At 41.8% G+C, this 15,965-nt stretch overlaps 1 protein-coding gene and 1 long non-coding RNA gene across 3 annotated transcripts in view; both read right to left on the reverse strand.

The window, feature by feature from the left end:
- CAMKMT (calmodulin-lysine N-methyltransferase) overlaps positions 1 to 15,965 on the reverse strand; it is a 231,463-nt gene that overhangs the window by 184,463 nt on the left and 31,035 nt on the right. The gene's annotated exons all lie outside the window — the stretch shown is intronic.
- Positions 9,435 to 15,249, reverse strand: LOC310674243. The gene is made up of 2 exons (XR_014509472.1): positions 10,480 to 15,249; positions 9,435 to 10,438 (listed from the first exon to the last, which is right to left on the reverse strand). It is a non-coding gene; the product is annotated as an uncharacterized lncRNA (long non-coding RNA).

The following is a 15,965-nucleotide window of genomic DNA, read 5'->3' on the forward strand; positions in this document are numbered from 1 at the left end:
ATTGAACTCATTTAAGTGTCAATATAGCTTTTACTGTGCTTGTAATCCTTTACCAATTCAGCAACGCAACTTCCATTCCTTGTTCTAATCTCATGTAATTTACCCTATTTAATTCCTTGCTTCTGGATATACCGCATTTGCCACCCAATGAGTTTATTTTACTGGTCATTTACTTTTAACAGGAAATGAAACTATTTTAGAGGAATAATCTCCCTGTAAATCCAGCACAGGATAAAAAGCTCTTATTTATCCAGTGTTTTATTCCTTGAATTGAAGCATTATTGGGTAGAGTAAGCAATAAACAAAAACACCTCAGGGGCCCAAGAAGAGCAATGTAATGAATTACATTTAATTAAATCAAAGGATGGGAGTCCTAGAGTTAAATGAGCTGAGGAATGAATTTGCATTAACACCTACCAGCCAAACAAGAAGTCCTTGGTTTAGTCTGAAACTACAATTGTTGCCATCTATTTTCTACACTGAAGGGGGCCATTAGCTAAATTTTGAGGCATTGTTTGTCCATTGATGAGAGACTGCCTTCTCCATATTTTCACTTCCTGACATTGGAAAATTGCCTGCTAAAACAAACAGTTCCCTCTAAAACAGAACAAACATCTCTAATCAATCTCCAGCTTTGCATAGCTATACAACCTCTATTCAGATATACGGGGCGTGGGGGGTGTGGAGTCAGCAGATTATAACAGCATCTTTTAAAAGCAAAGGCATGACATCCAAATTTGCAAATAAAATGATATGCACCTAAAGGAGATATATACACGAGTTTATACTGGCACATAGATGGCAAGAGAAAACCAATGACCTAGGTACAGAGCTGGATACAAGTACTTTATTGTCTTTAGTAACTTTGCCATGTTTTAAAAATTGAAGGAACCACTAATATCTGCTCTCAGCCAGCTTTAGAGATCAGGAAATACCTTAGAGATCAGAAAGGATCAAATCAGTATAGCAGATTTCTTTGAAGGTCAACTGGGAAAAAGGAAACTGACACCAAGAAAACGAAAACTCTTTGTTGGAAATCCTACACATACTTAGTAATGAAGATTATTAATGAACTCTTCCTCTCTCTACACAGTAGTGAGGCAGTATTCAGAGGATCACAGCAGAATTTATGCTGGCAACACAGAATAACAGTCATTCAATGGGTTGAAAGTATGACTCATTTCAAATAACTTCAAGATTGGGCATGTGGTTCATGTCACCACTGTAGAAATAAAGTGCATTTTGCTTTTTTTAAAGTGAAAATTAGTTAAACCATTTTAAGGATATACAAATGCAGGAAAATAGATTGCAATGGTTTTCAAATCACCTTTTCCCTCCAATGGCTCCTGCTAAAAGGCTGAATTTATAAAATGAATTTTTATAGGCAATCAGTGCTTATTGTGCCCTGGTGCCTTAAAGAAATGAAATAGTCAAGATAGTTATGTTTGAAAAATAGCTGCTGAACATGAGTATAATAATTTCATAATACTTTCTGAGCCTTTGTAACTTAGCATTCAAAGAAGAGAGTATACATAGCAATAAAAATGTCCTTTTGAAGAAATTCTGCAGTCAAATCGGAGGTTCCATAATAATATGTCCATTCTTACCTAACCTATATATTTTCTGAGTTGAAAGGGTTTAAACTGCATTTCATCTGTGGCACAAGAGAAAAATGAGACAGCTGTAGGAATATGCTTGCAGTACGTAGTAGGACCAATAGTTAGCTGGAGAATAGTTAATCCTGGAGCTATCATGTGCACATCCAATAAACTGAATTGTGAGCTCACCTTAACAGATGCTTAACAGGAACCACAGGGTGCTAGTGGTGCCTCAGATCTATTCAACAAGGCCTGGTCAACATTTGCAGAAGGACTGGCAAATACAACTCTGATGTTGTAGAGTGGACTATACCACATGAGACTGCTGGGGGAAATCACACATTTTAAGCTCCCCCCGCATAAAACACTCTCGGCAAATATGTTTTGTAGAGAGAAATGCTGCAGTCCAGTGCAGCCTGCTCTCTGCTGTGCTGGTTTTCTACAGTGGTACCTCGGATTAAGTACTTAATTCGTTCCGAAGGTCTGTACTTAACCTGAAACTGTTCTTAACCTGAAGCACTACTTTAGCTATTGGGGCCTCCTGCTGCTACCGTGTCACCGGAGCCTGATTTCTGTTCTCATCCTGAAGCAAAGTTCTTAACCTGAAGCACTATTTCTGGGTTAGCGGAGTCTGTAACCTGAAGTGTATGTAACCCGAGGTACCACTGTACTTCAATGAATTTTTGTTGTTACTGGTTTTTACCAAGGCGAGCTTTCAAAAATAAGGCCTTCAGCTTATTTATAGAATAAGGCGTTCTATTTCTATAGGACTTTATACTGTTGCATGTGTAGATCAGGAATTACGGTACAGTGGTACCTCGGGTGAAGAACTTAATTTGTTCTAGAGGTCTGTTCTTACCTAAAACTGTTCTTAACCTGAAGCACCACTTTAGCTAATGGGGCCTCCCACTGCCGCTGTACCGCCGCTGCACAATTTCTGTTCTCATCCTGAAGCAAAGTTCTTAACCCAAGGTACAATTTCTGGGTTAGCAGAGTCTTTACCCTGAAGCATCTGTAACCTGAAGTGTCTGTAACCCGAGGTACCACTGTACTTAGTATGGTTCACAGATGAGGTAGGAGAATTCTGCCTTGTGCCACTAATGCTCCTCCATATAGAAAGCTTTCTGCATACAATAAACTTGCCAGTGTAGGGAGGGGGCTAAGCTCTCCTACATATCTGCTGGTTTTCTACACACAGGTTATATTTAAGGAGGAGTGTTAAAATGTAATCTCCCTCCTCCAGTATTAGGTGCTTATAGTCTATAAGCCACATAACTTGTAGAACAATTCTCATAGAGTATTCTCACCAGGCTCTAATACTATATAGAACTCTGCAAAACTCCTGCTAGAGGACCAAACTGGGATCAAAGATTTGCAATCACTGACCATAATCCAGATATTTTAAACTTACAGGTGAAAAACCTTTATGTCTTTTAACTTGCACGGCATCACCCCATTTCCAGTAGTAATAATAACACTTAGCACAGAATCCACCATTTTAGTAATCCTTACAATAAGGAAGACCACTGCAATCCCCTTACTGAAGTTAAGCTCCTAGTGAGTTCTGAGCACATAGGAAATTTGAACTCCTCGCAGCCCATACTATTAGCCTTTATACTACACCAGTTCTCCGTAGTGGTACTGTCAAACAATATTGCATCCGGAGGTCTGATAATTTGGAGAACAATTTATGTTCTTCACTCTCTCGTAATGTATTCCATTTCTATTTCAATGAGGCACATGTGTGAAGATAAAGATAAATGTATTCCCGCACATTTTAAAGTTGTAGCATAAAGCAGCTTCAAATTATGCATCCACGCCACTTACATTATTTGTGTGTTCTTATATAAACATTGTTGAACTCGATACCAAATAGAAAAATTGAAAGATTTTACAAATATGTTCATTCAACGTGAAAAGTAAGCGGCAGAAATTTAGTTCATATTGGCTGTCCTTGATCTGCGCTTAAAAGATACACTGCTTATTCTACATTATATTGCCATCTCTAACAATGCCATATACTAGGGCTACACTATCATACAATTCTAAGGTGACCTTAAGCAGCATTAAAAGAAATTGGCCTTCTACATTTATGAAAATATAACCAATCCACATCTTACATTTTCCCCTCTTTTATATATCTTAGTTGAATTGTATTATATCTTCAAAGAGATGTCTCTAATTGAAATACATGAAACATAGCAAGCATATGAAACAATGCAGTCTTCATATTCTGCAATCACTGACTAGCTCATTAATTAATGGTGAAGTCAAAGAGCCACTTCAGATGTGGTACGTTTCTTACACACATAGTTCTTCCATATAGGGGGAACTGTCACAATTCAAGTGACCTTAAACAGCACTTTGAACAATATGTATTGTTCTCTAAAGGCAGGTATGCTATTTCTATGGTAACGAGAATACCTTGCACTCCACTGAGTAGGATGTTGGTCAATGAGTGCTGAAGACAAAGTTATTTGAGGGATAGGCAGTACACAGACTTAGAATGGGACAAACCTTTAACAAAGGCAGCTAGATAGTTGTCATGTGGGGGGGGGGTGGAAAAACTATGAGTGCCTTACCAGTAAAAGAAGCCCAATTTATTCATTTTTATTATTATTATTATTATTATTATTATTATTATTATTATTATTCCCCACCATAGTAGAACCCCAAACTTAAATTGGACTACCAAATCAAGCTATCCTTTCACGTCCCTGTAACTTGTTACAAAGGGAAACACATGATGTCACATCGCCAAATTGGATTTCGCCCCAACCACACCCACTCCATACATTTCCATTACAGTGGTACCTCTGGTTACGAACTTAATTCGTTCCGGAGGTCCGTTCTTAAGTTGAAACCCTTCTTATCCTGAGGTGCGCTTTCACTAATGGGGACTCCCGCTGTGTGTGTGCCTCCGCCACGCGATTTCCATTCGCATCCTGGGGCAAAGTTCGCAACCAGGAGCAGCTACTTCCGGGTTAGCAGAGCTCATAACCTGAAGCGTTTGTAACTAGAAGCGTTCGTAACCAGAGGTACCACTGTACTGAGCAGGATGGGGATTGACATGAAATTGCTATTTTCAGCAGCCACCCCACATTACTGGATAATATCTAATTCCTGAGTCTGCCGTGAGCAGGACAGATGACTAAGATACCTACAAAAACTTCACAAGTACATGAGTGTCTGGTTAAATGGTCACACACAAGAACTTCTAAAATGTAAAACTGCTTTGAGTTTGTGGGTGCCAGACACCCATAATTCCTGGATTTAGTAAGTGTTAGGATCAATGCTTAGAAGGTTAAACTGGAAATTAGTCTCTTAATAGTTGGACTCAGCTTCTCATGTTCAGGAGATCAGCCTGAGAGGTGGGCCATTAACAGAGAACAAAGACAGGGAAATGGTCCATTAGCAAAAGCAAAGACTCTGTGCCAGCCACCCAATGGGTGCAGCCCCTCCCTGAGCTCTGAGATAGTCAGCAGAGATGAAGCAGAGTGGAGAGTTTAGGATTGTAGCTGGGGATGATGTGGGCTGGAGAAAAACAGTTTCAGTCTGTAAAATGCAGCAAGCTGGAGAGAGGCCAAGCCATGGCTGGTGTCTTTTGGAATCCCAAACTACTGTGACTATTAGAGAAGCAATAACCTCTTGGAGAGCCAATGCTGTGAGCACCTCCATCATAGGCTCAGGTTGCCAATAATAATAATAATAATAATAATAATAATAATAATATATGCGTAAATAAACCATATATCATAAGGACACCACAGTCTCTGCTATGCCACATTTCCAAAGGAAACACTAACCCTGGGTAAGCACTTGAACCCCTGGAATCTCGCACCACTCAGAGACTGGGGTGGAATTTTGTTTATTTATGTTTGTGTGAGCAGAGAAGTATATAAATGTTGAATGTATAAAGATTGCAACAAGGAACAATTTCTGAGCAAAAAGAAACAAAAATACATGTCAACATCTGAGGGATAGCCTTACTTTGCCTCAGCTTTCCTGTTCTCATTTCTGGAGGCTTCACCAACTGAAGTACAGTAGATAGCAACCATGAATAGGGCCTTCTTAGTGGTGACACCGTGACTGTGAAATGATCTCGCTAAGTTTTCAAGGTGCCACACACAGTAGTTATATTTTCAGCACCAGGCATATATCACTGGGGGTTTTTCTAGGATTTTAAACCCTGAGGAGATTTGATGCTGCTTTTACCAGTTTTCAATTTTGTTGCTGTATTGTTATCTTTGGTATTCTTATTGTTACATAGATATATTCGATATAAGATCCCTTGGTAATTTTTATTTGAAAGGTTGGGTATACATTTCTAAGGAGGAGGAGGAAGAAGAAGATAAATCAAAGTCCAGTAGCTGATTTTTGAAAACAGATGCTAGGTTTCTTATGCCTGGAAGCCACATCCTCTGACCTTCTGGTTTATTTTTCTTTCTGGTATTCACATACACACATTTTCCTTCTTTGAATTTAATCTGGGCCACTGCAGACATAACATTAACCCCAACTAAGGGATCAAGGATGGGTGAGAATTTGAGTGCTGACTTCCCCAGACATATCCCTCACCTGTTGAAATCCCTGCCATTCCATCCCCCTTTAGAGTGGAACATGTTTAATCTGACCACTGTTAATCTTGTTTAAAATGAACCAAGGGACGTTCCTATCTATATTAGAACCCTGAATAAATCCCAGGAGCGGAAGGGGACATCGTAACAATAGAGTATTTTTGTGGCTCATACCCTTAATTAGACCTGTCTAATTTGGATGTAAAATTCCCATATGTAAGAATATTCTCTTAAACATTTCCAGATTCTTCATTTCTGTTAACTACAAATTCATTACTATGGTTAAGACGTATTGTCAAAAATAATGGCTTTTGTCTGTGACAAATGTCAGCTGCACACACACACACACACACACACTTTAACTGCATCTCTGGTACAATTTTCAATTCTCCAGTGCTGTTATCTCTAGGATGTATTCACACTAAGCGATCACAGTAAAACAAATAGAAGTGTTTAGTTCCAAGCCTCCAACAAGAAACATTTAGCAGATGTTAATTAACCCCGCAGAGCAGAAGCAGGATTTGAAGTTAGTCCAAACAATGTCCTAGCTTAACTCTGAGGACTTACAAAATGAGCTATCAGGACCTATTAGTGCATGGTAATGGATTAGGCACTTGAAGAAGTGACCCTCAACTCTTTATTCTGACCCAGGTTTCACAAATGGGGCACAAGATTGACCCTCACACAATATAATCAGCAAAAGATCTAAAAAATGTATCTCCCTGTTATGTGAAACCACAGCCGTAGTTACTCAGGCATGCTCGCTAAAAATAAGTGAAGGCCCGTTCAAGCATCACATCAGGGTTAAAGGTGGCTCTGTAAAGCCTTTAAAAACTTCAACCTTAGACCCATATTACCATTTATCTTACACTAATATTACATCAAAATACAATTCTCATTACAGTACTAGTGCAACCTTCTCAAACAGAGCAAGGCTATATAACTCTCTTGTACACAAAACGGCACCTGAACTATTGGGACAATCTCAATGGGCATTTGTTAACTTTTAGCACTATTATATATTATATGTATCCGGTAATACAGTGGTACCTTGGGTTACATACGCTTCAGGTTACATACGCTTCAGGTTACAGACTTCGCTAACCCAGAAATATTACCTCGGGTTAAGAACTTTGCTTCAGGATGAGAACAGAAATTGAGCTCCAGTGGTGCAGCAGCAGCAGGAACCCCCATTAGCTAAAGTGGTGGTCCAGGTTAAGAACAGCTTCAGGTTAAGAACGGACCTCCGGAACGAATTAAGTGCTAACCCGAGGTACCACTGTACTATATTTTACATATCAGTGCTATTTCACATATTGGTACATTTTAGAATTGTTGTTGGCATCCATCTGCCTCGGGAGACAATGGAGTGCACCTCTGGGGGTGAAGTCAAATGGCTGCATTAGCAGCATCAAAGTGACCTTCCTGGACTGCAAGCCTAGGCAGTATGTATAGAGGTCCTGGTCTGCCCAGGCAACAAGACCTCCCTCTTGGCCTCACTGATGTGGTCCAAAGGAAAGCAGAGCAATGCGTTTGGCACCAGCTTGACCTTAGGAATTGCCAGAAGGAGGCATACAAGAGACCATCCAACCATCATGGGGTCTCCGCTCTGGATTTGTGTAGGGTTTACTCTTTGGCCTTTTCTTCCCCCAAAAAATATCCCACAACGCAGTACAGGTTTAGGATCAGAGTTTTCCTCCTTGTAAATGGGCTACATTTCCAGGTTGACAAGCCCCCTCTGCCCTCTTCAGCAACGGTCGGCAAAGTTTTTGTGGCTTGGGTGGGTTCACAGTCCTGCAGACGCCACAGTGGGCCAGAGTGTGCATGCATGCATGCGCAAACGCTATTTTCAGTGCTCCTTCTGGTGTGGAGGAGGTGTGCGCAGCTTCCCATTGGCTGCAGGAGCTTCCTGCAGCCAATGGGAAGCCAGCCAGCATCGCAGAAGGCGGTCCCTGCTCTGCTCCGTGCCGGTTTAGCGCGGCGCACGGGAGCCAACCGAGTGGGCAGCGGGGGTCCCTGAGAGGGCGGGTCCATGAGCCGGTTAAACTACAGCATGTGCAGAAACCACCTTCTTGGCCATTGGACCCTCTATTGGTCTTGTCTGCTCAATCCACCAGAGCCTGTCTTCACATGCAGGAGGAAGTCCTTAACTCACTGAGGGTTTGAGACCCATTGACTACCCGCACCTGGTTTAGTCAGCCAGTTTAAGCCATTTCCTGGCTGGGGAGAACTGAATGAAGGCTGTGGTCCAAAGGTGGACAAACTACCGAAGAGCCAGCGTGGTGTAGTGGTTAAGAGCAGTTGACTCGTAATCTGGTGAACCAGGTTCGATTCCCTGCTCTTCTACATGCAGCTGCTGGGTGACCTTGGGCTAGTCACACTTCTCTGAAGTCTCTCAGTCCCACTCATCTCACAGAGTGTTTGTTGAGGGGGAGGAAGGGAAAGGAGATTGTTAGACTCCTTAGGGTAGTGATAAAGCAGGATATCAAATCCAAACTCTTCTTCTTTTACCTCTGAAGGAGCATGACATGTCCCCCACCAGAGGTGCTACTAGGGATACCCCTCTGTATCCTTACGAGACACACACAAAAACCTGTTGATTGGTATTTGTAGAAGCAGTGCTTGTTGAAAGGAAGGCTTTTGCTCTTGCCAGGACTAATTAATGAACAAATGGAGGTGTATGCTTGTGTTACGGTGGCAAACAGATCAGGTGCTGAGTAAGGTATTTGAATACATCCAGATCTCTAGCTCTAGGGGGTAGAGTGGGTGGATGTTTGCTGGGAGGGAGGTGAGGATCCACTCTGCTCCAGGCGATTGTCATCAAACTAAGACTCTGCAATTATCTGCTTTTCCATCATATATATAGGGAGAAGCCGGGTTGCAAGAATGACGCTACTTAGTCACACTTGGAGTTGATTTTTGGAGCTCCCTGCTTGCTCTGCTAACAGCAAGTTGCTTAGGACAGACCCAGGCCATCAAGACTGAGTTCCCACAGCTGCCACCCACTACAGACCACCATTGGCAGCAACAGCAGCAAATATCTTCTATGTTTACTCCTTTTTTTATCTCGCTACTTATGCTGTTTTAAATGTGCATTCTATATTTGACCTCCTTCAGTAATGCCTTTGAATCTTTAAAATAATGAAGATGAGATCTTTTAAAATAATAATGATTTCTTTAAAATGATATTTTCATATCCTGTTAATTATGCTGCTTTGAATGTATATTTTATATTTTATTTTTCTTCTGTAATGTTTCATTTTGGAATGTTTTATCTGAGGTTTAAATGTGGGTTGTAAATCGCTTTGAGGTTTTTTTCACTTAAAAGTATAAGGTAAAGGTAAAGGGCCCCCCGACCATTAGGTCCAGTCATGGCAGACTCTGGGGCTGCGGCGCTCATCTCGCTTTATTGGCCGAGGGAGCCAGCGTACAGCTTCCAGGTCATGTGGCTGGCATGACTAAGCCGCTTCTGGTGAACCAGAGCAGCGCACGGAAACGCCGTTTACCTTCCCGCCAGAGTGGTACCTATTTATCTACTTGCACTCTGATGTGCTTTCGAACTGCTAGGTTGGCAGGAGCAGGGACTGAGCAATGGGAGCTCACCCCATTGCTGGGATTCGAACCGCCGACCTTCTGATCGGCAAGTCCTAGGCTCTGTGGTTTAACCCACAGCGCCACCCGCGTCCAAAAAAGTATAAAGCGGTATACAAAGGAAACAGATAATAGTTCCTTCCAGCCACATGCCCTATTAATTCATTCATTAATATCAATTCATTATTTATCCATGGGTGATAGCACTATCAATGGCTGCTAGCCATGATGGCTATGCTCTGCCTCCTTGGACAGAGTAAGTGATGCTTCTGAATATTAGTTGCTGGAAACCACAGGCAGGGAAAATGCTTTGGGGCTCAGGTCCTATTTGTGGGATGCTGGACTTGATAGAGTGGCAGACCCTGGCTTCTCAAATTTCAGCAGCATCCTGTGTGGTGCCAAAATTTGCTGCCTCTTGCACTCCATTCTAAATAATAGCTGCACGCTCCACGCCCAGCGCAACCAAACTGGTTGCACTCCCCCAAATCTGCCTCTGCTTAATAGCTTGTTTGCTTGATCCAGCAGGCTCTTCTTATGTTCTTAATGAGGACAGCCAGTGCATGCCATGATTTGCTTCCTTTGTTGTGCTTGTTACAGCCTCAACCTTGCAGGACAATCACAGGTAGAATGATGCTAAAGGACTAAGGCACATGCTCAAGCGCTTGATTAACACTGCAATAACCAAATAGCATAGGAATTAATAGGATTAACACTGCAATAACCAAATAGCATAGGAATGGCATAAAACCATGCTACGTCAAGTTCTGCTTCTCCTCCTCTCTGCCCTCTCTTGACCCTCTCTGCCAAAAGGCACATTTTTTAAAAAAAGGTGTGAGATAAAAAGCACTGGGGAACCTTGCAGCATCTTACTTTTTTACTCCATTATCATTTCACTCCAACCTTTCCATTTTTCACTTTACCCATGCATACCTGACAACTAAAGATCACACTCAATGCACCTGATGAAGTAGGCTCTAGTCCATGAAAGCAAATGCCAAAATATAATGTGTTGGCGTTTTTCTAAGTAGCCACAAGGCACTTTGTTCTTTTTGCTGCAACAGACTAACTCGGCTACCCCTCTGACAATCTGCAATGCAGTAGCGCTTGCAAATGCTGCTGGGGCACAATGCCTGGGATCAGCTGGCAGCACAGAGCCAACACCACAGGCCATTGTGATGTCATGCAGCAGCAGCCCTTTGCATCCACATTTTAGACATAGAACAAAAGGTAAGAGGGGAAGATAGCACTTGAATAACCCGTGGTGGATGGATGTTTAAAAACAAGAAATCAGATACGTACATCGAGCTTTTTAAAAAATAATACTAATAATAATCCAGTACGTATGTGGCTCAGGAAGGATGGCATGCTTTCACTATCCAAATATCTCTGCCTCCACTCCTTCAAGGAGGAGTGAAGCAGCGATTTTGTCCACTTCCCGCTCATGGGCCACTAAAATATATGTGAAGGTTAGCAAGTTGCTTAACCCATACCAGCTGGGATGAATTACTTCTGTACAATCTCAATATGCCGTCATTAAAAGAGCAATTGTGTTTTCAGCGTCTCTGGTGTTTAATATTAGGGGACCAATTACTGCCTCTCTTTCGGAAACTCCTGAACCTGCGTGATTTTTTAAAAGCAGGTTAACAGGCAAAAATATTCTAGTCACCGTTTTAAATTTCAGAAGGCACGTATCGGCAAAATGCATCTGTTTATTTAGCAAACCTTAAGCTTTAACTGTGTAATCAGAAATTCAAATACAGAAATACAGCTACCTACACATCTCAATCTTGTCGCTAAGTACAATAAATGACTTTGGGTTACAAGATATATGTTGCTTTTGCAAGAGATTTGAAGGAGAGGGGATCATTTGTCTCAGTGTCTTGCTTCTGAAGGTCCTGGGGTTTATGAGACCCTAAAAATCATCCTGTTCCAAGAATTTCTAAGCAATACACTAAAATGAACACAGAATTTTGTCTCCAACACCATCAGATAGTCCCAATGGCAATTATGAGGTTATAATAGCTGTGAGCAGGGATAGGAAATCTGGGCAGTGCACATTGTGGGGTGTGAAACACAGAGCAGTCAAATACAACATTCCTAGAGTGGACATAAAAAGGGGGTGCCTGGACCAGCCAGTCGGAACTTCCTGTTTCCTCCTGGGCTGGGACAAACTTCCTCTACATGTGACCAGAGGTGGGTGTCACCCCACCTGGGCAGGTAACAAAATAGCACAGGGGAGACAGCCATCTCTCTCTCTCGGACTCAATTCCTCGAAGAAGCAACATCTCCTTAGCCTGAGATGCTCTCTTGTCCAGCCAAGAGAGGACAAAGGAATTATCACCTTATGGGATAGATTCCAGGTGTATATATCTTGTAACTTAAGTCTGCCTTCTGGGACCCATCTGTGAACAGAATGTATGTGAGTAAACTATTTTATAGATTTATATAAGGCAGTGTTGTGTCTATTCATTTAAGAGGGAATAAAGGGGATTTACCAGGAAACTTATTTTAGAGGCTTATGCAAGCCTGGCAAAGACGTTATCCGCTGTGAAAGTTTAAAAAGGGGAATGTTACTCTGCTAAATTGTAGAACACAAGTTGGGAAGGATATAATTAAACAATATATTGTCTCCTGCCTCCCTGAACATTCCCACACACATCAATGGAAGGTCCTTAAATCTGGAACTCTACGATTACTGAATCAGAAGTGGTTGGTTTGGCAGCATAGCTGGAATATTGTTGCTTTCCCAGCTTCCAAACACAGAGTGCCACTAGCACTTACCTGAGGAAGAAGGGTGTGGTATGGGGAACTCTGAGCTGTGCAGGCACAGAACTGCAAGAGTGGAAGATTGGCTCAACCATACCACAATGCACCAAGTTCCTGTGCCTTCCTCCTCCAGTAACCACCAGTGCAATGCCATGTTGTGTTTGAAACCCAGGACAGCAGCAGTTCCCCTCCTGTACCACTACACCAGCTGCTACTGCATCAACCAGAGATTAATAGATCCTGATGACAGGAATGGACTTGGAGCAAAAGGCCAGAGGCAGAACACAAGATCCTCCTAAGGGTTTGGGCATCATGCTGATTACAGGAAGAGGCAGAAATGTGGGGTGGCGAAGTTCCAGGTTACTGAGAACTCTTCAGGGATTTTCTTCTCCAAAGCACCTAAGGGTGTGGTAGGGAAGAGCTCAATGGTATCAAATGATATTAAAGGGAAACCAGCAAAACATGAGAAGAGAAGACTCCTTGGAAAAGACCCTGATGTTGGGAAAGATGGAGGGCACAAGGAGAAGGGGATGACAGAGGATGAGATGGTTGGACAGTGTTCTCGAAGCTACCAGCCTGAGTTTGACCAAACTGTGGGAGGCAGTGGAAGACAGGAGTGCCTGGCATGCTCTGGTCCATGGGGTCACGAAGAGTCAGACACGACTAAACAGCTAAACAACAACAACAGCAAAAAGAATTGTCTGAACCCCCCCCCTAAGTTTTCCTCAGTCCCTTGTAAAGCCTTAGGAAGGCACTGAAACAAAAACAACAGTTTAGCATTTTTCAATAGTTTCGAAACTATATGCACCGCATTTATGAGCTGCATTGTGCAAACTTCATCTTTTATTTTTAAGCTACATTGAATGCATTTGCATTACTCAGTATAAAACCGTCTGGTGATTAATGCACTGTCAGCAGGGGAAACCGTTAAGCATACTTTAATATGCCCAATTTGCACAGGAATCACTAGACCTAATGGTCATTCATTTCAGAAGATGGTTGTACAGAAACAATAAAAGATTGTGCTCAGTGAGTGTGGTATAAGCAGGAACAAATGAATATTGTAAATACCACAGTGACAGCTTGTAGGGTTAGGTGTCGAAAACATGGGATGTAGATGCTGGAAAGGTATGTTGTTGCTCAAAACCCTGCTTGGTCATGAAGCTCTAAGAATATACAGATTATAACATGCCCTAAGCCTTTACGAGAGGTGAGGAAAATCTAATTAAATGGGATTCACAGTTGTAGGCTTGGTTCAGGCAGGGTTGGAGCACTGAATATCTGCAATCCCTTTCTGCAGGAGGCTACCACTAGCTTTAGTAAGTAGTGTCATCAAGCAACACTGAACCAGGAGTACTTTTTACCCTGATTGGAGAGTCTGGTAAGATCTTGGTTCCTGTAGAGTATTTGTGCGGTGCTCAGTTTGTTTGTGAAATTGGAAACATTTTGCGATGTATGCTTCACATGATTCCGATTACACTCTGGTCCATCAAGGAGTCCCCCAGGATACTGTTGGGCTCATGATTTCAAGGATTCTTTCTGCTTCCTGTAGGCACTTCAGTCTGAGCCATCAAAGCAGTGCAGCTTTTATTTGAGGACAGAGGAGCACAACAGTTATAGCAGTTTGATTTGATAAATGCTTAGCTTCTCTAGTTCTCGACAAAGTAATTGTTAACGTTTGCCAGTTAAGGCACAAAATCCATTTTCCAGACCCAGTAGATTGATTTTTCTCCATTGGTGTTATTTTACGGAGTTCTTGCGACACACGACAACAAAGCGAGCTTCACTCCAGTAAATATGCAAACTGAATTTAGCGGGTGGAGGGAGAGGAGAAAGAAAATTACAATTTGGCTAACCAGAATCAGCATAAAGAATCAACCAAACCTCTCCACACATGCACATGTGTACACACAGGCATATCCTGTGAATATGAGCTAGTCAGACATGTGCAAACCATTTTGTGTACGTGCCTTGACAGGGAATGACTAGTCCCTTCAGTTAATTTGCACACATGGAATTGTAATGCATAGCAATCCTACAGGTATGCAACATATACATTTCTGCACATATACATTTCTGTGTCAGTTTGTAATTACTCTTGATAAACCAATTACCTACAGCCAAGTTAGAGATTGCATGTTAGCTGCACAGTACATGACTCAAAATGAGTTACAAACTTGCTGCTCAAACCTTTCCAGATCCAACAGTGACTGGAAACCTCCACTTGGTTACCATAGACAACAAAAATAAAATATTCTCCCCACACTCCTAGAAATCCCACCATATACTTCAAAATGGGAGCCTTCTAGGAAAATTGATGAGAGTTTCAGGAAAGATGACAATTCTTATTACCTGAGCACAGAAAACAACCTTCAGTACAGCACAGTATCTGCACCCAAACTTCCAATTTGACACAGGAGACTTTATTGGTAGACCCTGTAAAATTTACTTAGTTGCTATATTTAGATACCATCTTTCTGTCAATGGGCTCAGGTGGAGTCCAAAGAAAATGATGGTTTAAAATACAACAAATAATGCCACAAAGAGGAAAGGGGAAGGGAATGGAAGAAGAAAAATAATATGCAGGTTCCACCTCTTAAATACAGGTTATATCATGCCAGGGGGAATTGCCAGTAGGGGAGAAGCCAAAAGACAGTTGATCCAAACCAGGCCAATGCAGAAGAACAAATGGATCACACCTCTGTGCCTATCTTTCCAATTTGGTATTTCCACGCAGGGCAGGAAAATGACAGATTCTCTCTTCAGGTTGTCCACTAAACATAGGAAGCTGCCGTATACTGAGCCAGACCACATACCTCAGCATTGCCTAAGCTGAATGAAAGTGGATCTCCCACACCCACTTGAGGATGCCAGGGATCACTACTGAGTGATAGGCATTCTTCCAAACAAGGTTATCCTGAATAGGCATAAGAACAGTTCTCGTTTTGCATACAAAGTCTTGGATCCTGCCAATTCAAATGTCTCCTGCCCCATTGCAACCGAGAAAATTAAGGTAGTGTTTTTTATCAAGCAGAAATGGAGAAAAAGCCAGTGTCTATTCCTCAAACCTGTTCTCAATTCTTCGTCCCCAGATTTCCCAAATCTAAGCTTCTTCTGAGTTTTGACCAGAGTAAAGTGTGCTGTGGTGGTTAGAGTGTCAGACTAGGCTAGTCAAAATCCTCATTTGGCTGTGTGACTTTGGGCCAGTCATTATCTCTCATTTTAACCCCTCACTGGATTTCTCTAAGAATAAAATGGAATAAGGGAGAATGGTTTATGCCACTTTATGCGCCTTAAAGGTAAAGTGGAGTATAAAAGGATATAAACATTACAAAATAAATATAACTAATACAGAATATAAATATATATATAATACCAAAAAAAATTATTGGGGCACATGCAGTAGCCATAGACAAATAAAGGTGTATTTTTG

This window comes from Podarcis tiliguerta (genome assembly GCF_965153285.1).
Source record: "Podarcis tiliguerta genome assembly, chromosome: 3".
Lineage (NCBI taxonomy): Eukaryota > Metazoa > Chordata > Lepidosauria > Squamata > Lacertidae > Podarcis > Podarcis tiliguerta.